This window comes from Ursus americanus, chromosome 17 (assembly GCF_024610735.1).
Source record: "Ursus americanus isolate L20-20 chromosome 17, mUrsAme1.1.p, whole genome shotgun sequence".
In the NCBI taxonomy this organism is placed as follows: domain Eukaryota; kingdom Metazoa; phylum Chordata; class Mammalia; order Carnivora; family Ursidae; genus Ursus; species Ursus americanus.
In genome coordinates this window covers 9,392,988-9,416,258 of record NC_142143.1, presented here as the reverse complement: position 1 = coordinate 9,416,258, position 23,271 = coordinate 9,392,988, and the positions used below count along the sequence as shown (strand labels likewise).

The window sequence follows — 23,271 nt, the reverse complement described above, 5'->3', positions numbered from 1 at the left end:
CATGGATCGCTCCTTCTAGAAGATTGTGCTGCAGACTTCTGTGCCCCCAAAGAAAAACTAACTATTTTTAGAAAGAGGGCAGTAGTCTTTGGAAATATGCCTGAATGCGGTCATAATTGGGCAAGGGACACAGGGGACTCCAATTTTGGCAGAGGGATCTTTTGGAACTGCAGTTCTGACCCAGTCATCCCTCTGTTTCAGACTCTTCAACATGGGAAGGAGCCAAAATATTAACAGGGAAGACACCCTCACAGTGGCCAATTGCTGTCTCTAGAAGGAAACCCAAGTTCTTTCTCTTTGTGGAGGGGCCCCTCCTGATGGTCTCTTCCCCCCTCCCCCCATCCTGCACAACCCTTCCTCTGGTCTCATCAAACTGCCTGCTGTTTCCTGAATGGTCCTGTTTTTTTTTTTTTTTTTAACACCTTTGCACCTTTGGTTCACCTGGGAAGCACCTACATATCTTTCAAAATGCAGTTCTGGGGAGTCCTTCTGTATGAAGCCACACCTGGCCCCTGGGGTAGAATTAGCCAGGCTTCATTTACTCCCATTTGAGGGTTAGCAGAGTTCTAGTAACACAGGAGAGTTCTGTGTGTCAACTCTGATAATGCCTGAGCTCTCTGATGACAGGGACACTGGGTAGTCAGTCAGCTGATACTTACTGGGCACCCACCAAGAGCCTAGCTCCTAGGCGCTGGGATGTGGTGGAGAAAAGACAGACAGACCCCTGCCCTCAAGAAGCTTAGATTCTTATGAGGGTAGCAGACAGACAATGAACACACGAGACAAGGAGATGATTTTCCAGGCCAGAGTTGTGTCATTAAAAGACTAAATAGGGTCACGTGGTAGAGAGGAACAGAGTGTGTGGATGGGGTGCTCAGCTAGGGTGGCCGGGGCCGACCTTTTGAGGAACCACATCTGAGATGAGACCTGATGAGGAAAAGGAGGCAGCTGCGTAGATGTGGGAGAAGAGGTTTCCAAACAGAAGAAGCAGCAAGTGCAAAGGCCCTGAGGTAGGGATGCACTTGGCCTATCTGGGGGACAGAAGCAAGACAGTGGGGCTGGAGTGGAGTGGTTGGGAGGCTGAGGTTTTCAAGGAAGGCAGGCACCCTACACACAGACCTTATGGCCACAAAGGAGAGCTCGGTCTTTCTTCGGAGTGCAGTAGGGAAGCTCCAGGAGAAAACTCATTGCAAGAGGAAAAAGGACCCATCAAAGTGAGTTTGACACAGAGGGAAAGCCTTGCTTGGGTTGTTGGCGAGGTCCTGAGGGCCCAGTGGTGGCTGCTTCTCAAATCGGCCTCCTTGATGTACATTCAGGGATGCAGAGGCTGTAAATAAACATGGAAAGAGCTGTCTCTAGAATCTCCAAGCCTGGGTACCCTCCAACAGAAAGGTAGACAAGGGGGAGGAAGCCGTTCTCCTGAGTGCTAGTTAGTTTGGGCGGATGTTAAGCTGCTGGACAAAGATACCCCAAAATACAATGATTCATTTCTGTCTTCATTAACAATCTGGTTTGTCGAGGCTGGTGACCCCCAGCAAGGTCAGCAGAACTGTTGCAGGGGAGGGTCAAGGCCACAGTTGGGGGGAACTGACTCCCAAGCAATTACCAATAAAATCAGGGATGATTTTGCCTCATGTGAGCCCCAGGGGCCCTGACGACCCCGTCCCTCTTCTAGAGAATGCAAAACAGATGAGAAGAACCTTCTCTTTCATCTCCCAGCAGACTGCAGCCAGCTCTGTGCAAACTTGTCCTCTTCCTGCTCTTCCTGTTATGCTGGGAAACTTTTTCAAATACTTCTCAGTTGTTGGGGGGGAGGCGGGGGGGAATGTTAATTTCCCAGATTCTTTTTCAAGGCAAGGAGAGGTTGGGGCAACGGGACAGGTGGATACCTGGAGGCTGCATCTGAGAGGGGGTGAGGCAAGAGGCTGGTGCTTTCTTTGGTTCCATTCTGCCAACTCTGTCAAGCTCTGGGCGGGAGCAGTGGGCCCGCACGGGGGCCAGAGAAGCCTGGCTGCTGACCGCCTGCTCTCCCAGATCCTGGCCTCGGTCCCCTTCTTCTGCTCGCGGTGGGGACCAGTGTCACCCCAGGGCCAGCCATCCTGCCTGGAGGCGAGCCTCTCTAGTGTCACATCACCTTTGTCTCCTTCCCTGGGGTCCTGAGGGAGCCCTTAGGGTGAGTGATAATAAGGATCAAAATCTTACTGTGACATGGCAGTTCTGGGACTGTCTGAAAACATAAACTTCTAGGGGTTAATTAGAAAGAATCCTTCTAGTGGATTCATTGAGCTCTGCTTCCAAAATGCACAGACAGCTGAGAACGTGCCCAGAAAGTGCCGCGCCAGCCAAGCATCCCAGATCCCGTGGGAGGGGAGCGGGTCCCCAGGGCTTGGGGACACACGTGGGCCTCCCAGACATTGCGAGAGGGATTTTCCTGCAGTGTGGCATTCTCCGGTGAGCAGGCAGGCCACAGACAGAGGACAAAAGACTTATGTCAACCTGATTATGTAGTTAGTTCATTTTATTTTTTAAAAGATTTTATTTATTTGACAGAGAGCGCGAGAGAGCACAAGCAGGGGGAGCAGCAGAGGGAGAGGGAGAAGCAGGCTCCCTGCTGAGCAAGGAACTGAGCAAGGGGCTGATCCCAGGACCCTGGGATAATGACCTGAGCTGAAGACAGACACATAGCCGGCTGAGCCACCCAGGCACCCATATGTAGTTATTTTATTTTTTAATTAATTAATTAATTAATTATTATGTTGTTAGTCACCATACAGTACTTCATTAGTTTTTGGTGTAGTGTTCCACGATTCATTGTTTGCATGTAACACCCAGTGCTCATTGCAATATGTGCCCTCCTTAATACCCTCCTTAATACACATCACCGGGCTAACCCATCCCCCATCCCCCTCCCCTCTGAAACCCTCAGTTTGTTTCTCAGAGTCCATAGTCTTTCATGGTTCATCTCCCCCTCTGATTCTGCCCCCCTTCATTTTTCCCTTCCTTCTCTTCATGTCCTCCCTGCTATTCCTTATGTTCCACATATAAGTGAAACCATATGATAATTGTCTTTCCCTGCTTGACTTATTTCACTTAGCATAATTCCCTCCAGTTCCACCCATGCTGATGCAAATGGTGGGTATTCATCCTTTCTGATGGCTGAGTAATATTCCATTGTATAAATGGACCACTTCTTCTTTATCCATTCATCTGTTGAAGGGCATCTTGGTTCCCTCCACAGTCTGGCTACTGTGGACGTTGCTGCTATGAACAATGGGGTGCATGTACTCCTTCTTTTCACTACATCTGTATCTTTGGGGTAAATAAGTATAACTGCTGGGTCATAGGGTAACTCTATTTTTAACGTCTTGAAGAACCTCCATACTGTTTTCCAAAATGGCTGTACCAATTCCCACCAATGGTGTAAGAGGGTTCCCCTTTCTCCATATCCTCTCTAACATTTGTTGTTCCCTGCCTTGTCAATTTTTGTCATTCTAACTGGCGTAAGGTGGTATCTCAATGTGGTTTTGATTTGAATTTCCCTGATGGCTAATGATGTTGAACATTTTTTCATGTGTCTGTTAGCCATTCGTATGTCTTCTTTGGAGAAGTGTCTGTTCATGTCTTCTGCCCATTTTTTGACTTGATTATTTGTTTTTTTGGTGTTGAGTTTGAGAAGTTCTGTATAGATCTTGGATATCAGCCCTTTATCTGTAATGTCATTTGCAAGTATCTTCTCCCATTCTGTGGGTCGCCTCTTTGTTTTATTGACTGTTTCCTTTGCTGTGCAGAAGCTTTTTATCTTGATGAAGTCCCAGAAGTTCATTTTTTGCTTTTGTTTCGCTTGCATTTGGGGACGTGTCTTGAAAGAAGTTGTTGTGTCTGATGTCGAAGAGGTTACTGCCTATGTTCTTCTCTAGGATTTTGGTGGATTCCTGTCTCACATTGAGGTCTTTCATCCATTTAGAGTTTATCTTTGTGTATGGTGTGAGAGAATGAATGGTCCAGTTTCATTCTTCTGGATGTAGCTGTCCAATTTTCCCAACACCATTTATTGAAGAGACTGTTTTTTCCCATTGGATATTTTTTCCTACTTTGTCAAAGATTAGTTGACCATAGATTTGAGAGTCCATATCTGGGCTCTCTATTCTGTTCCATTGATCTATGTGTCTGTCTTTATGCCAGTACCATACTGTCTTGGTGATCACAGCTTTGTAATATAGCTTGAAATCAGGCAACATGATGTCCCCAGCTTTGTTTTTCTTTTTCAACATTTCCTTGGCGATTTGGGGTCTTTTCTGGTTCCATACAAATTTTAGGATTGTTTGTTCTATGAGGCCAGCATTACCTTGATCCCAAAACCCCATCGAAAAGGAGAATTACAGACCAATATCCTTGATGAATATGGACGCCAAAATTCTCAACAAGATCCTAGCCAATAGGATCCAACAGTACATTAAAAGGATTATCCATCACGACCAGGTGGGATTTATTCCTGGGATGCAAGTGTCATTCAACATTCACAAATCAATCAGTGTGATAGAACACATTAATAAAAGGAGAGACAAGAACCATATGATCTCAACTGATGCAGAAAAAGCATTTGACAAAATACAGCATCCTTTCCTGATTAAAACTCTTCAGAGTGTAGGAATAGAGGGAACAGTTCTCAATTTCATAAAAACCATCTGTGAAAAGCCTACAGTGAATATCATTCTCAATGGGGAAAAGCTGAGAGCTTTTCCCGTACGATCAGGAACACGACAAGGATGCCCACTCTCGCCACTATTGTTCAACATAGTACTAGAAGTCCTAGCATCAGCGATCAGACAACAAAAAGAAATAAAAGGTATTTAGATTGACAAAGAAGAAGTCAAACTCTCTCTTCACAGATGACATGATATTTTATGTGGAAAACCCCAAAGACTCCACCCCAAAATTGCTAAAACTCATACAGCAATTCAGCAACATGGCAGGACACAAAATCAATGCACAGAAATCAGTTGCTCTTCTCTACACTAACAATGTAACTGTAGAAATTAGGGAATCAATGCCATTTACAATAACACCAAACACCATAAGATACCTTGGAATAAACCTAACCAAAGAGGTAAAGGATCTACACTCTAGAAACTACGGAACACTTATGAAAGACATTGAAGAAGACACGAAAAGATGGGAAAACATTCCATGCTCATGGACCGGAAGAATAAACATTGTTAAAATGTCTGTGCTGCCCAGAGCAATCTACACTTTCAATGCCATCCCCGATCAAAATGGTACTACTGATGGTATGTAGTTAGTTTAGAAACTACCACTGTGGAGTCAGTCCCCTGCTCTGGAGCCTGTCCCCTGCCCTTGACCTTTGTCACCAGTGAAGTTCATCACAGTTCCTCCAGAGATTATTTCTAGTCCTGTGTGCGAGACTCCGATTTGTCATTTACTTCTTCCTTCCACCAACAGGGCCTCTCTTAAGGTGGGCTCTCCTGCCCGGAGCCATGCTGCTGACCACCGCAGGGCCTCCCTCAAAGGAGGTGCCCACGAGGACTGCGCCCTGATCTCCGTGTTCTGAGCCGTGGAGGGAGCAGGAGCCGTGGCTCACCCCAGCCCCGGACTCTGGGACGGGTCTGCCCATTGCTGCCTCTCACACCAAGATAGGACATCCCTCTGGGGGACACTGTGAGCCACACCCTTGGTCCCATAAGGGCTGGGGACACTTCTGTCTTCCAGGCTCCATAGGTGGTGATGGGTGAGCACTGCCCAAAGCGTCGTGACCCATGCATAGTTCCTGTGTGAACTGAAGGGGGCTGGGAAGTTAGCCCAGGGGCCTGCTGGGAATTTGTTCTATTCTTGACCCCACACAGACAGAAATGAGAGGTGACAAGACTGTCTCCTGCTCTCTTCAGCAGCACATATGCTAACATTGGATCGGTACAGAGAAGATTAGCATGGCCCCTGCGTAAGGATGACAGGCAAATTCGTGAAGGTTCCATAGTTTTGCTTTATGGCACTGTTGGTAGCTGCTCCTGTGTTGTTCCCTCCCCACTCGGTGGCCTTACACTCCCTGATGGCTTTTCTCTCCTCTGTGGGCCCTTAGGCTCCCCTCGGATTGGGAGGGAGGCTGTCCAAAGCTTATTTCTAAATTAAACTGTCTTAGCTCTCAAAAAAAAAAAAAAAAAAAAAAGACTGCCTCAAATAATCTCAAACCCATACACACATATTATACACTAATGTGAATACTCTTTGATGCCCTTAAAAGTAATTTTTTGAATAACAGATGGGAGCTGCACGTGTGGTGAACGTGGCATAACGTACAGAGTTGTCGAATTGCTGTATTGTAATCTGAAACTAATGTCATATTGTGTGTCAAGTATATTTCAATTAAAAAAGTATTTTAAAAAGTAGTTTCTGTGTGCAGAGAAGATTATTTAGGGTTTGGCTTAGGTTTTAAAAATTAGTATTCGATTTATTAAAGTTATACATAAAAGGAAAAAACCTACTTCGTCCTTAAGCTCTTAATTTCATTTTCAATAACTTCTTATTCTAATTACAGGTCTCGCAAATTTTAGCAGTCACTGCTCGGGAGGCTTTGATCAATTTTGGTCTCATTTATAAACATAAACTCCTGTAAATGTTTCCTTTGCATCACCCATCACATCTACTATATTTTCTCAACTTCCTAAGTATAATTGGTTGACAAACTTTCTCAAGTAGCTTAAGTGACTCTTATACACCTAACACATTTCGATTATAGATACAGTGTCTTTGAAATTTGATGAGCTGTCCCAGCACAATGTATGAAAGGGTAAAATCTTAAGTTCAGAGCAATCCCTCAATTACATATTTTATTTATTTTTAAAGTTTATTTTTTTTAAAGATTTTATTTATTAGAGAAAGAGCATGCACGCATGCTCGAGCGGGGTGAGGGTGGGGTGGAGGAGGAAGAAGGAGACAAGCAGACTCCCTGCTGAGCAGTAAAGCCCAATGTGGGGCTGAATCCCAGGACCCTGAGATCATGACCCAAGCCAGGCGCCCCTATTTATTTTTTTTAGTAATCTCTACCCGCAATGTAGGGCTCAAACTCACGACCTTGAGGCCGAAAGTTGCACACTCCTCTGACTGAGCCAGCCAGGAGCCCCTCAATTATGTATTTGAAATTGGAATCACAAGGTAATCTGTTATTCTAATAAACCAAGTTCTCACAAGCATTATAAGGATATAAAACAGCAAAAAGTACTTACTCACTGGGGAAATTGTCAGATCATTTGAGCAATTTTTGAGGATACCTACTCAGCTGTTTGATGTCGCATAATGACCTAAGATCTATACGCTGGGTCCTTGTCCATGACCCTGATGGGAGGACTTAATCTCAAGACCTTCCATGTGGGGTCATCTCAGAGCCCTTATGACTGCCTTGATCTGTATCCTTGGGACTGAGTCATTACCTAATTCTTTCCTCCGTTGATGGAAATCTGCAAACTTAGTTTCTAAATCATTGATTGGATTTTGTATTTCTTTGCCTCTTCAGATGTTTAAATGTCTAAAGACCTTTAAACTTCAAGACATTGCTAGCTAATGCTTATCGAAGACCTGCTATATGCCCAGGATAGTTCTACGTGCTTTTCATTCGTTCATTCATTCATTCATTCATTCATAACAACTCACAGAGTAGGTGCTGTAATTTTTCCCATTTTACAGATAAAGGAACTGAAGCACAGAGAGATTAGGTCATTTGTCCAGGGTCATGTGGGCAGTTAAAGGATGATACAGGATTCAGAGCCCACGCTCTTACCTGGGACCTTGATTTTTTAAAAAGTCCTGGTAGGACCACTTCACTTTCATAATGATTAAAATAATTCTGTCTCTCTCAGGATGTGGACTACCCAGTCCCGACTCCACACGCAGATGCACACACGTTCATCTGGCTTTGATGTCTGCTATTCGGACTATGCCTGAGTGGCACACCCATTCTGTGTTAGCCCTGAGAAGTGCATCTTCGCATTTGGGGAAATGGCCCTTGCTTCCCCATCGGAAGAGATACCGGAGAAACATTGTAGCAAAACATTAACAATGGGGAAGCTTTTGCAATGGAACCAAACACCCTAAAATTCAGTGGTTTAAAATAACATTCACTAGGAACATCTGTCTGGCTCAGACAGTGGAGTGTGTGACTGTTGATCTCAGGGGTTGCAAGTTCAAGCCCCACGTTGGGTGTTGGGATAACTTACAAAAAAAATAAAAATAAAAATAAAATCTTAAATAAATAAATAAAACAGCACCCACTTATTCTTTTTTTGAAAACAGCTCTATTGAGGTAAAATTGACATATAATAAACTGTATATATTTAAAATGTACAATCAATGAGTTTTGACTTATCCATAAATCTGTGAAACCATCACTACAATCAAGATAGTGAACATATCTGTTGCCTCCAAAAGTGTCCTCAGGATCCTTGGTAACCCCTCCCTCCAGCCCACCCCTCACCACCCCCAAATCCCAGGCAATTCCTGATCTGCCTTGCGTCTAGACTGGTATGCCTTTTCAAGCACTTCGCATAATAATTTTTGTTTGGCTTCTTTGATTCAGCGTAGTTATGTTGACATTCATCCATGTTGTGTTTACCGATATCTTCCTCTTTTTAGTAGTATTCTATTTCAGTAGCATAGATATACCCTAAGTTATTTACCCATTTTCCTGTTGATCGGTTGGGCTGAAACAGCTTTGCTTATGCTGTTGGGGTCAGCTAGGAGTCGGCTGGTTCAGGCTGGAGTTGGCTTCAAGGGGTAGGCTGGGTCCTAGTTTGCTCCATGTGTCTCCCATCTTCCTTGGACTGGCATGGTAGCCGCAGAATATTATCCCTCTGGTGATGGCAGAAGCACAAGTGGGCAAGTCCCACTGCAGGCGTTTCATGCTTTTGTTCCAATATGGCTACAAACATCCCATTGGCTAATGCCTGTCCAAGCCCCAGCCCCATAGCAACAGGGTGGGGACATTCACCCTGCCCCTGTGGGGCGGGGGGAAGGAGAGGAAGTATTTGCTGAATAGTGAACCCAAATAATACATAGAAATGCATTGTCTTCCTATCCCAGGACACTTCCCACCCCCCTCCTTCTCACTCTCCTAGAATTTGGTGATCTTTAGGGACTTACCCTGATGCCCTTTGAAATGTCAATAAATAGCTGTCAATCCCAGGCCTTTCTGGATGCCTGAACATGAAATGTCAAACAGAGGAACAACATTTTTTTTTAAAGATTTTATGTATTTATTTGACAGAGAGACAGCCAGCGAGAGATGGAACACAAGCAGGGGGAGTGGGAGAGGAAGAAGCAGGCTTCCAGCAGAGTAAGGAGCCCAATGCGGGGCTCGATCCCAGGACTCTGGGATCACGCCCTGAGCCGAAGGGAGACGCTTAAACGACTGAGCCACCCAGGCGCCCCGAGGAACAACATTTACACACTTCCAGGTGAATATAATTTCTTTCTTTTTTTAATTTTAATTTTATTATTTGTTAAAATTTTTAAGTAACCTCTACACCCAACATGGGGCTTGAACTTGCAACCCCGAGATCGAGAGTCGCCCACTCCACCAACTTAGCCAGGCAGGTGCCCCGGTGAATATAATTTCTAACCCATCTGGACTCATGAAGAATTTTGTTTAGGATGGTAGCAAAATAATGACAATTTTGTGCACACAAAGACATACAAAGCTAACTCCTAGTCAACGTTTTGGGGAAAAGTTTTTCAAGGATCTACTCCAGAAAAAAGAGAATGGGATCCAAAATGGGAGATGTGCAATTTAAGAGTAAACCAGTAAAATGTATAGTAAGTCCACATAATTGATGATGTGACTGTGAATTTTTTTTTAAGATTTTAAAAATTTATTTGTGAGAGAGAGCACAAGCAGGCAGAGGGAGAGGGAGAAGCAGGCTCCCCGCGGAGCAGGGAGCCCGATGTGGGGCTCGATCCCAGGACCCAGGATCATGACCTGAGCTGAAGGCAGACCCTTAACCGACCAAGCCACCCAGGTGCAGAGATGTGACTGTGAATTTTAATAAAAATTAAAATGAAAACCTTTATCGAATGTTTGCTTTAAGCCAGGCATGGTTCTAAGTGCTTTCTGTAACCATATCGACCCACTGAACCTTCACGATGATCCTTAATCCGGTGATGTAGGTATTCGGATCACCCCAGATTTAAATATGAGTCCAAGTAGGATTACACGACCCAGCCAGGATCACAGAGCTAGAGCACGACCCGATCCAGATCGAACCCAGGCGGTCTGACTCCAGCAGCTGGCCCTGTGTGCCTCAGTTGTTCAGAATTTCCAGCATGGAAGCAGCATCATTAAAACAAAAACAAATCTCAGGCTTAAATTCCAGGCTTTAATAGAACCTACATGGAGGGGTGAGGAAGCAGAGCAAATGGTGCACTGAAGTTTTACCACTTTTAGAATAGACTCTTGCATGCGGACCAACTCTTTTATTGACACATAGTTGACACACAGCATCGTGTTGGTTGTGGGTGTGTCCCATGATGACTTGATATATGTGTATATTGAGAAATTATTCTTTTTAAACATTTCAAAAATGCCAACGGCGCATTGTATGTATTCCCAAATGTGAATGACTTTATTTTTCCTGGTAAGAAAAACCATGTACACTCACTGTAAAAAATTGAATAGAACATAAAGTGTAAGTGAGAAGATAAAAGTCATCTTCAATTCCACTACACAGTGATAATCTTTGGTGAAGTTTGGTACAGTTTGGCCTTCCGGACTTCCTCTTCATACATATATACACACGTATGTCTTAGTCTCTATGTATGTATGATGGATCTCTTTCCGTATCAATGAATATCGATCTGCCATTATCCCTCAGCGCCTACCCAGTAGCCTATTGTGCAGATAAGCATTATTCTTCTATCCATCCCAAATTGATGGATCTAGACGTTGTTTCCATTTTTTAAATTACAAACAAGCTGTGACAAAGGCCCTTAAGCACACGTCTTCTTGCATTTGCCCAATTATCTACTTAGTCTATGTCTAGTGGCCTGAGTTTAGAGAAAGTTCTTAAATGTTAGTGGAGGGTATACAGCTGACCTTGTGCCATCAAGTTCAGCTGCAGATTCTCATTTCTTGCAAACCCAGGGGCTCCCCAACTTCTCTGAACAGTGCTTTCATTCTGCTGGGGCCTCTCAAGGGTGTAGCGCAGCCTCATACCCCAAAATGAAGCTGTCCTCACCCGCTGCCGGCTGGGAGAGCTGGCCAGGGAGGAGCCTCTGCCTGTCCTCAGCTGGGGAATTTCCAAACCCTGAAATTTCCCCGTTTGGACAGACAGAGTCATAGTTTGGCCACAAAAATCTTTTGCCATCTGCCCTCCTTCCCATCTGTCAGGGCTGGGCTTGTACATAATGTTTTCCCCTCCCTGATGGACCAGAATATTCTATCTGAAGAGACACGAAGGCGGTAAGAGAGTTGGGCAAAGAATTTTGCAAATATAGAGCCTGTGGAGGCTATGCCAAGACAGAGGCCAGATTCCATGGCCTACTAATTCTGTTTGCTCCAACAGCCAGGCTAGATGCTGGGGAGATCCAGGGAAACGAGACAGTCTCTGCTCTTGAGGCTCTAGCTGCCAGCAGAGGAGGCAGGCCCATAAACAGATTACTGAGAGAGCTGTAAGGGTAATGATAAACCTGCTCTGGGTTTTGTGAAACAAGGGAGGGGGCATGGGGGAGAGGCTACCCCATCGTCAGAGTCTTAAGAGAGAGCAAGACCTACCACACAGTCGGTTTCTAAAGTCCACTGGTAAATCACTCAAAATGATATTCTCAAGTGTCTGCCATTTACCAGATACTCTTCTGGGTGCTGGGAACCGACTTTTGTTATCATAGCAACAGAAGTGTCTATTATCATTGTAATAGTTTGACGATGATGTCAGCTTTCCTCCGGCCCAACCAAAGCACCGGCCATCTAGAAAGGCAGGACACTGGGATGTCCTTGGACCTAGACAGGAGGGGCCTAGGAGTTAGAGAGCCCCAAATCAATGGTCTCCCAAATGTCCTCTAGAGCTCGTTTTTCTAAATTAGGATCCAGGGCCCAACCTGCTGACATTCCTAAATCTTTTTAAATTTAGAACGGTCCCTATTTTCCTAACATGAATTGAAGGGACTAAACCATTTTTGTGTAGAACATTCTGCCTTCTGGATGTGTCTGATGGGTTCCTTGTGAGTTTAAGTCATCCTTCTGTCTCCTGCTTTTCCCACATCTACCCCCCTCACCCAGTAACTAGCTGGAGCACAGAACCCAAACAAACAAGCAAACAAAAAGTCTGTGAGGATAGAGAAGACGGGAGTTACAGGATTACAAGCATCCCATAATGGGGATGCCCAGAACATTTCACCAAGTCACTGGAGACACTACATTCTCTTCAAGCACCCCTGGAACATTTATGAAAATTGATCATTTATCTCACCAAGATGCAATCTTTGGTTACTGTCAAATAAGTTGAATTGAGGGGCGCCTGGGTGGCTCAGGCGTTAAGGGTCTGCCTTCGGCTCAGGGTGTGATCCCGGCGTTCTGGGATCCAGCCCCACATCAGGCTCTTCCGCTATGAGCCTGCTTCTTCCTCTCCCACTCCCCCTGCTTGTGTTCCCTCTGTCGCTGGCTGTCTTTCTCTCTGTCAAATGAATAAATAAAATCTTAAAAAAAAAGTTGAATTGAACAAATAACATTTTCTGACTACCACGTAACTCAAGAAGTTAATCACAAGAATATATAGAAATAAAAAAAAACTCTCTTTAAATAATTCCTGGATAAAAAAGAATGGACTTTACAATATACCAGAAGTGAACAATAATAAAAATTTCACATATCAGAATGTACAAGAAGCTTAGACGGGATAAAAAGGCTGAGAACCGACAAGCCAAACATTTGACCTACGAAGTCAGCAAGAGAACAGCTGAATAAACCCAAAGAAAGTAGGAAAAAGGAAATGTAAAAGATAAGAGCAGAAATAAATGACATAGAAACGACCATAAACTAGATGTGAATAATGAAGCCAAATCCTGCTTCTTAGAAAAGGCTAATAAAACTACCACGCGTCCAACAGATCTCATTAGGAAATGAAAGATCGAACCCATAAACTATTGAAAGGAATTGAAAGGAAACATGACTTCAGACAAAGAATGTATTAAAAATATAGGAAGAGGATATTATGAACAACTTTGGCCAATGTGCAATTTTTCCACATTTACAAGTAGTGAAATTTGGCTCGAGAAAAAATTTAAAATATGAACAATGTTGGAACCATTTCAAAAATCGAATGGGTGATCAAAAATCTCCATGCCAAAGAAATATCAGAATGAGACTTTTTTTTCTTAAACCAGGGAGTTTCAGCAAATATTTAAGGATTGAATAATTTCAGTCTAACACAAACTCTTCCAGAGAGGAGAAAAAATACCAGTACTCCCTAATTCACTTTTTATGAAGTTGGCACAATCTTGGTATCCAAGCCAAAGGCTGACGTAAATAAAGGAAATGTAGGTCGAGTTTTTCATAAACATATGAAAAGTAATACATGATGACCAAGGTGGACTGGTCCCAGGAATGTATCAGAAAATCAGGTAATGGAATTCATCACATTAACTGATAAAAGGAGAAAAACCACGTGATCATCTCGATAGATGTAGAAAAAGTGTTTGACAAAATCCAACCTCCATTTATGATTTAAAAAAATCCCAGGTAAACCAAGAATACAAAGAAACTCTCTTAACTCAGTAAAGGAGTTAAAAAATCTACATATTTGTACACCTGTTTTTTCGGTGAGTATTTTCCCATTATGTATTTTTCATTCTTTTATTTTCAAACTTTGATTTTGTTTCTATCAAACCTGACAAATACTCCCCTTTTTTTTATTGCCATGAAATGCACATAACATTAAATTAACCATTTAAAGTGAACGATTCCGTGGCATTTTGTACATTCACAATGTTGGGCAACCCCCACTTCTATCTGGTTCCAAAACATTTTATCACCCCAAAAGGAGACACCATACCGATTAAGTACTTACTCCTTGTTCCCCTCATCCCCAACCCCTACATCTGCCCATCTGCTTTCTGTCTCTATGGGCTTACCTGTTCTTGATATTTCATATAAATGCAATCACACAATTTGTGACTTTTCGTGTCTGGCTTCTTTCTTTTAGGATAACGTTTCCAGGTTTATCCATGTTGTAGCATGTGTCAGTATTTCATTCTTCTTTATGGCTAAATGATATTCCATCGTATACTACAATTTGTTTATCCATTCATCCACTGAGCAGCATTTGGGTTGTTTCCACCTGTTGGCTATTTTGAACAGTGCTGCTATGGAATGAGTGCACATATATTTATTTGCATACCTATTTCCCATTCTTTTGGGTAGATTCCCTGGCATGGAATTACTGGGTCATAGGGTAATTCTATGTTTAACTTTTTGAGGAACTGAAAAACTATTTTCTGCAGCAGCTGAACCACTTTACACTCCCGCCAGCAATGTACAATCATTTCAATTTCTCCATTTCCTCGCCAACACTTGCTCTTGTCTGTCTTTGACTATAGACTTCTCAGTGGGTGTAAAGTAGTATCTTATTGTTATTTGGTTTGCACTTTCCTAATAACTAATTATGTTGGGTATCTTTTCGTGGGCTTATTGACGATTTGTATACCTTCTTTTTTTTTTTCATTTGTGTAAGACGACACTTAGCTTCTAAGCTTATCTTCATCGTAAAATCTTATCTTCTTTGGAAAAACATCTTTTCAAGTCCTTTGCTCACTTTAAAAATTGTGTTGTCTTTTTGTTGTTGAGTTGTAAGAGCTCTTTACATATTTGGATACTGGACAAAGCAGAGTATAGAATGGTGGGCTTAGAGCTGAGAGACAATACCTTTAAATATACGATTTGCAAGTATTTTCTCTCGTTCTGTGGGTTGTCTTTTCACTTTCATGATAGCGTCCCTTGAAATACAAAAGATTTAAATTTGGATGAAGCTCAATTTGTCTATTTTTTGGTTGGTTGTGCTTTTGGGGTCATATTTTAAAAACTATTGCTTAATCCTAAGTCATGAAAACATATACCTGTGTTTTCTTCTAAGATTTTACTCTTTAATTCCTAAGAAAAACTTAAACCCAAGTATGCAGAAGGAAGAAAATAATAAAGATAACAGAAAAAAGAAAAAGAAAACAAACAGATGATAAAAAAAATCTACAAAGCTGAAAGTTGGTTCTTTAATGGATAATAAATTTAGGACTCATTATACTTCATAGCAACAGCTTATAATTAAAGAGAGATAAGTCGATGTTAAAGTGTTCTAAGTTTCTTGAATTGTTCAGGAGTGGGTAGAATAAGATATTGCTTTATTTTAGACTTTGTAAATTACACATGCATGGTATAATTTCAAAGATCATCCCTAAAAAGCAATTGAGTGTATAAATTCCAGAGACTACATGAAGTAGAAAATACAAATAGGAATAGAGAATAGGAATAGGAAAATAAAACAAAGAAAAACTCAGTCAGTAAAGAAAAGAAAAGATCAGGAAAGAAAAACAAAGAGGCATCAAAAAGAAAATGCAAAGAGGAAAAAGAATAAGATTGTAAAAATAAGTCCAAATTTACCAGTAATCACAGAAGTAGATGGACCAAGCTCACCAGGTAAAGAAAGAACTTTTTAAAAAGATTTTATTTATTTATTGGAGAGAGAGAGAGCAGGAGCATGGAGGAGAGGGAGAAGCAGGCTCCCCCCCCCCCCCCCCCGCTGAGCAGGGAGCCTGATGTGGGGCAAGACAGAAATTTTCAAAATGAATTAACCACCTACCCCCTTCCAGCTGTCTAAGAGATGTCTTCAATTGAAAAGGGTGTAGAAAGCTTAAAAACAAAAAGATGAGAAAGGTGTGCCAAAATAAACTATTTTATTTTATTTTTTTAAAAGAATTTATTTATTTGACAGAGAGAGAGACAGCCAGTGAGAGAAGGAACACAAGCAGGGGGAGTGGGAGAGGAAGAAGCAGGCTCCCAGCAGAGGAGCCCGATGTAGGACTCGATCCCGGGACTCTGGGATCACTGAGCCAAAGGCAGATGCTTAACAACTGAGCCACCCAGGCACCCCACAAAATAAACTATTTTAATTATATTAGCATCAGATAAAATATTTATTAAAGAAGAGCCATTATTGAGAATAGAGAGAGTATCTACATAGTGATAAAATAATCAATTTACTAGGAAGTCAAGTCAATTCAAAATTTACATGCATCTTATAAGATAGCCTTAAAAATGAGTAAAGCAGAAGTCGACAGAACAAGAACTTGACAAATCCATCACCATTGTGGAAGATGCTAGCACACTTCTCGCTATCATTGTCAGATCAAGCAGAAAAAACCCTGTAAGGATGTAAAAGCTATGAAATGTAGTTAGCAAGTATGATTGAATGTTAATTTATATAATTTTTTGAACAGGAATTTGAGAATACACATTCATTTCAAGCTTCTGTGTAACACTTGTGAAAATAAACCATATGTCACCAAGCAAGTCTCAACAAATACCAGCGATTAAAATTATACAGGTCACCTTTGTGGTTATATTACTCAAGTTATAAACAGACAACAAAAAGATAATAAATTATTAACATATTTGGAAATTAAGATGCTTACTTCCACAGAATCTGAGAGTCAGAGATGAAATTATAACATTGAGCTGAAAGATAATATAAAAATATCACATAGTAAAATCTGTGACATGCAGTTAAAATAGTTTATAGAAGAAAACGTATAGCCTTAATTTCATACATTGGAAAATAGGAAATTGAAATTAATGATTTGCTCATTTCAAGAAGTTAGTAAAAAAATGCAGCAAAACAAACCCAAAGAAAGAGAAGGAAGGAAATAATTAAGGATAGAGATTAATGAAAGGGAGAACAAACATACAGTAGAAGAGATCTACAAAGACAACAATTAAGTCTTTAAAAATACTAATTAACTTTTAATTATAAAGAAAAAAACTGGTGGTTAAGAGGGGAGGGGTGGGGAATAGGGGAAACAGGTAATGGGAATTAAGGAGTGCACTTGGGTTGAGCACCTGGTGAGGTATGGCAATGTTGAATCACTATAGTGTACACCTGAAACTAATATAACACTTTGTTAACTGACTGGAATTAGAATAAAAATTTTAAATAAAATTAAAATAAAATACCAATGAACTTGATAAACTTCTACTGAGACTGATCAAGAGAAAGAGGGAAGGTGCAAATAATATAATATCAAGAATGGAAGAAGGAGGATATAACTCCAGAGGCTGCAGATATCCATAAGATAATAATGGGATGTTATGAACAAATTTATACCAATATATCTGAAATTTTATACTGGCAAAGTCCTAGAAAAATATGTCTTACCAGTGATGACTCAAGAAGATGTAGAAAACATGAATAGTCCTATAATCACTGAAGACATTGAAAGAATAGTATGTAAGTCTGGTCTACTCAAGGAATAAAAACTACATGTTATTTGAGCAGAGAGAACTGAAAAGAAAGAATTGTTAACTAGGTATAAAGGCCTTAACTAGGTAACTGAAAGAGTTAAGAGATCCTTTTAAGATATGGAGGAAGTAACTTCATGATGCAGCTGCCACTCGTAGGGTTGGGGAAACAAAGGGAAGATGTTGGATTATTAAAATTTTGTGACTTAGGGGCGCCTAGGTGGCATAGCAGTTAAGCGTCTGCCTTCGGCTCAGGGCATGATCCCTGCGTTATGGGATCGAGCCCCACATCAGGCTCCTCCGCTATGAGCCTGCTTCTTCCTCTCCCATTCCCCCTGCTTGTGTTCCCTCTTTCACTGGCTGTCTCTATCTCTGTCAAATAAATAAATAAAATCTTTAAAAAAAATTTTTTTGTGACTTAGAGGAGGGACCTCATAGAGGAGAAACTCAGACCTCTAATGAAGAGGTCCTGTCAGGCTGGAGCAGGTGTTGCTGTTTGGAGGAGGAGCCCCACAGGGTTGGAAACCTGACTTCCTAGGAGGGAGCCCAGGCTGGCTGGTGCTAGTGTCTTTGGGTTGTGCGTGAGGAGCATGAAGAGGGTGGGTCTGCAGGTGCTGGACAGACTTCAAACTGGGCTCATCTGCTGTTGTAGGAAGACCTGCTAGGTGACTCTCGCAGGAAAAGCAAGCTGATGGGAATCAAATAAGAAGCAGATGAAAAGTAGCCAGCCCTTTTTTTTCTCCCCTGGGCTCCTATTGTTCCTCTAGTGTCCCCTACTGGCAGAGTCTAACAAGGCACCCGCTGACCAAGTTGCAATACGGTTTGGAGTCTCAGTCCCCATCACAAAGCAGAGTATAGAAGGATGCGTTTAGAGCTGGGAGACATTACTTTCTGTGGCATAGTCCTTCTCATTGGCTTCTTAACATTCACAGTCACTGTTACACATACATTTGACCTTCATGCAACAAGAAAATAACTCTATGTTTCCATTTAACATGATGCAACTATCTTTCATGTAAAAATGACGTTCTCAGTCTCTCCCCAAAATGAGAAGGCACAAAGTTCCAAAGGGCTGTATTCATCTCTGGTCAACTAATAACTTCTCAAATTCAATTACAGTCCTGCCTGAATATTCTGTTACCTAAATTTGAAATTGGAAAGTTAACATCCAGCAAAAGTTACGTAAAATAACAGGAAGGAGGGGGGAGAAGAAAAAAAGTGGTTAATATACACAAATACACACATATTATAGAGCAAGCAAGGAAGAAAATATTCACAGTTGATTCAGTCTTTGTTTCTGTGACTGGTCATGGGGCTGTGGTTGACATTTATAATTCCTTCTTCTACTCTTCATTCTACATATCCTTTCTTCTCAACTGGTTAGGGTTCTTTACCTGATGAGGTATCCTAAATCTTCATTTCTGAAGTCTCTGAATCCTTAGTGGCTTTGCCTTTTGAAAGCTTTCCATTCATTTTTACAATGGGGCATGGAAGTACTAAGGGACAGCCCAGAACAGCCTCTGGGTTTCAGATACAGTCCCCTCCACTTCCACTGTGTAGCAGCAAACAAATTTCACCTTGTAATCAAGATCAATTACCTAGGGCAGTAGAGTAACCCTTTTCTTCTCGTCTCGGTTTAGTGGAAGGAAGACTCGAAATGGATGGTAGCAATCCCAGCTTCCAATTTAATGGAACTATACTTGTGCCCTCTGGTAGAAGTATTTCTTTCTTAGGAAGCAAGACCTCCATGTCTACAGAGCTCAGAGTTGTGGGGAGGGAAGTAAAAATTCTGCAAACAGGTTACTAGGTGTAATGGTGAGAGGTCTCACTCCCATTTCTATCCCTTAATTCCTGGACTCCTATATTTCAGTGATGAGAGAGAAAATACCATATATAGGTTTTTAACCCAAAGCATAAACTGCACTCTGTAAGATACAACGCCAGCCTTTTGAGCTCTTCTGCCCGGAAGCCTGGAAGATTTTCTCTTTATTCTCTGAGATTATGCATTTTACCAGGATGTGCCCTCACGTGTGACTTTCTCATCAATCCAGATAGAACTCAGCGAGCCTTTCAATCAGCTGATGGATGTATTTTCCTCAGCTCAGGAAGATTTTCTTCTAGTATTCAATTAAGACTTCTTCCCCATCTGTTCATGCTTGTCTCCATCTGGAGCAGCTATTATTTGTCCATTAGATCTCCTGGTTTTGTTCACTATGTCTCTTTTCCCTCATAAATTACATTTAAAAAATCTTTCTTCTCCCTGTTTTTGAGGCATTTCCTGCATGTCATCCTCAGGGTCACTAATTAGGTCTCAGTAGTCTTTCATTTGCCTGCTGAGGTTTTTAGTTGAAAATCATGTTTTATGCTCCAAGAAGTTGTGGATTTTAGACCTCATTTTTAAACTAAACAGTTCCATTTCACTAGGCATATTAGTCCTCAATTGCTTGTGTAACAAAGAAGCACAAAGTGACCATAACACAACATGAATGTATTCTCCTACAGTTCTGGAGGTCAGAAGACCAAAATACATTTCACTAGGCTAAAATCAAGGTGTCAGTTTCCTTCTGGAGGCTGCGAGGGGAGAACCCACTTCCTTGCCTCTTCTAGCTTCTGGAAGCCACCTACATTCCTTGGCTCAGAGCCCCTTCCTCTATCTTCAAAGCACATCACTCTAACCTCTGGTGCTATTGTCACATCTCTTTCTTCTGACTCTGACCCTCTCCTCCCTCTTATACAGACCCTTTCAATTACACTGGGCCCTTCTGGATAATTCAGGATAATCTCCCCCATTTTACAATCCTTCACATAATCACATCTGCAAAGTCACTTTGGCTATACCAGGTAACATATTCAAAGGTTCTGAGGCTGGGATGTGAATGTCTTTGGAGGGGTGGTCTATTATTCAGCCTTCTACATTAAGTATGTGTTCTAACTGTTTAACCTGATGCTCCTTCCTCAGCCAGCCTGTTGGGACTGAAGTCTGACTGTTGGAATATTTGTAATGGCAAGAGTCCAGCAAGTAGTGAAAAGCAGAGGAGTTTTACGCCGTGTGTGTCAGTGGTTCAAGGGTGGGTTCTGGCACTAAGACCACCTCCCAGAGAATTCCAGGAGGAAGCCTCTTTACAAGTATTTCCCAGCCTTGAGTCAGAGCAGGCATTCAGATCGTTGAATATTTCCAATGTATTTCTTTAGTCATTGTCGTATTGCCTATAGGATTACTTAATCTGTAGTGACTTCATGCGTTGATTTTGTTGGCTTCCTTTCTTAGCATTACATTTCCTTGTAGGTTTTGAGAATTCTGGTTTACAGAGTTATTTTGAAAGGAAACCCTTTTGTTTTCATCTCTCTCTGTCTCTTTTTTTCTTCTCCTCCCTCCTGCCCCGATTGCTCTCCTTGGTCATCATTTTTCAGTTGCTGGGTCTTTCAGACCCCCAGTCTTGATCCCATTTCACATTCGTAGTTCAGCTGTTACATTGGGCTATGACTGATCCAGTTATAGAACAGCGGGAGCTTGGCACAGCCCCAGATCTTTTATACTCCCATACCCCCTAGCCTTCCCAATCTTCTTCTCAGAGGTGGGCGGCAATCCATCCAAGATCCAAGACCTCAAATAGTGAGCCTGGGCCCTGCCCTCTACTTTGCGAGCAGTCCCTGGGAGCAAATCAGCTTATTTCTTGGTTGGATTTCCCTCTGTGTATCTAAGCATCACTGGTTTTCTCTTCTCCATCTATTTTCAGTCTTTCAGATTACTTTCTTTCTATGACTTCCCTTCCTTTCTCTTCCTAAGTATGGGTTCATTCGTTTTTTATTTTTTACTATCGTCTCGGAGGAGTCTCCAGAGATGAATGGGCTGGATACGTGTGGTCACCTCATCAGCTTCAACTGGATGTCCAAACTATCATTTAAAACCCTATTCTTGGGGTGCCTGGGTGGCTCAGTTGTTAAGTGTCTGCCTTCGGCTCAGGTCATGATCCCAGCATTCTGGGATGGAGCCCCGCATCAGGCTCCCTGCTCAGCGGGAAGTCTGCTTCTCCCTCTCCCACTCGCTTGTGTTCCCTCTCTCACCGCCTTTCTCTCTGTCAAATAAATAAACAAAATCTTTAAGAAAATAAAATAAAATTAAACCCTATTCTTCAGGGACACCTAGGTGGCACAGTCGGTTAGGCATCCAAATCTTGGTTTTAGCTCACGTCATGATCTCAGGGTCGTGGGATCGAGCCCCATGCCCCATGCTTGTGGATTCCCTCCTTCTCCCTCTCCCCCTTCCCCCTCTTGCACTCTCTAAAAACAAATAAATAAATCTCCATTTAAAATTTTTTTTTAAATTTTATTCTTCAGTCTACATATATTTTGGCTCAGAAAATATCGGAGGACTGGTTGATTTAGAGACTTTACTAATGAAAGGATGAAAGGTTTCGTTAGCAGATTTAACAAGGAAGGGAGGGACAGGAAGAATCACAGGTGATTCTACATTGCTAAGGGACTGGAGTTTAAGAAACCAGGATGGCAGGGCGCCTGGGTAGCGCAGTCGTTAAAGCGTCTGCCTTCGGCTCAGGGCGTGATCCCGGCGTTCCGGGATCGAGTCCCACATCGGGCTCGAGTCCCACATCGGGCTCCTCTGCTGGGAGCCTGCTTCTTCCTCTCCCACTCCCCCTGCTTGTGTTCCCTCTCTCGCTGGCTGTCTCTGTCAAATAAATAAATAAAATCTTAAAAAAAAAAAAAAGAAACCAGGATGGTGAAGCAGATTTTGGAGGCAAAGACAGGAAAGTGAGAACAGAGGCTTGAGACAGAAGGAAAGGAGGACAGAGAGAGCAGAGAACAACTTGGTGTCATTCAAGGCCTTCAGTGATGGGGTAGGAGGAAAAAGGAATGTCAGTTTAGCAGTTTTGCTATGAGAGGCATCGCTCTAAAAACAGAGTCTCAAGGAGGGGAAGATCAACCCATTCAAGTGCCACATATGGGCCAGCAGAAAAGGATCAGCCAGACTTCGGACTTGGCTCTGGGCTTCTCTTACTAGGGCATTCCTCTGTGAACTCTTGTGCTTGAAAGTCATTGACTGGCTTGAAGAGGAGGCTCAAAGCAGAAAAGCACTGTGACTTGGCTTAGAAATTGCTCTTGGGCAAATCCACAAATGCCAAGTCCCTTTATATCTGGTTACCCCAGAAGCTGACAGTTGGGTTTTCCCTTTCTCCGTGCGTTGGTCCAAATGGAAAGCATTCCTGGGTATTTTGGGTTCTCAGACTCATCTTCCAGCCGCCAGGAGAATGTTGTAATAGTTCACAACACGAGCTCTGGTGTAGATCCAGTTTCTCAGGCAGCAGGAGCCAATCCTACTAGAGGCAGGGAGACGCTGCCATCAGAATGGCTCTTATACAGGGGCAATAAGGCCACAGGCTAAGAGGACTCACCTGTTTCCGCCAGGAGACGAATACCTGGTGCTGTTCATGGTCCTGAACTACAGCTGCTCGTCTCTGTTGCACTATTATTCCACTTTCCACTGGGGCAGTGGTGACTCCTGTTCAACCCCACTGGGAATCAGGCGAGCAAGGGTCTGAGAGAGAGAAGAGAAAAAAGCAGACCAAGTCCTTTGGAGGATCCTGCTGCTGAGACATTTCTAGAGAGAGGAAAATGGGATTTCCTTGCAATCATCATTCATGAAGTTTTATATTCTCCAAGATCTCTGTTGGGAAGCACATGACCCCACCATTTCTCTCTGATTTGTAGATTATAGTTTATAGATGAGGATAGAGACACAAGGCTGTGAATTCCTG

The 23,271-nt window shown here is 42.4% G+C and overlaps 1 non-coding gene across 1 annotated transcript; it reads left to right on the top strand.

The window, feature by feature from the left end:
• The first annotated feature begins 5,890 nt into the window (after nt 1-5,890).
• LOC123780960 (U6 spliceosomal RNA) lies at nt 5,891-5,996 on the top strand. The gene has a single exon (XR_006776555.2). It is a non-coding gene; the product is annotated as a U6 spliceosomal RNA (small nuclear RNA).
• The last annotated feature ends 17,275 nt before the right edge of the window (nt 5,997-23,271 follow it).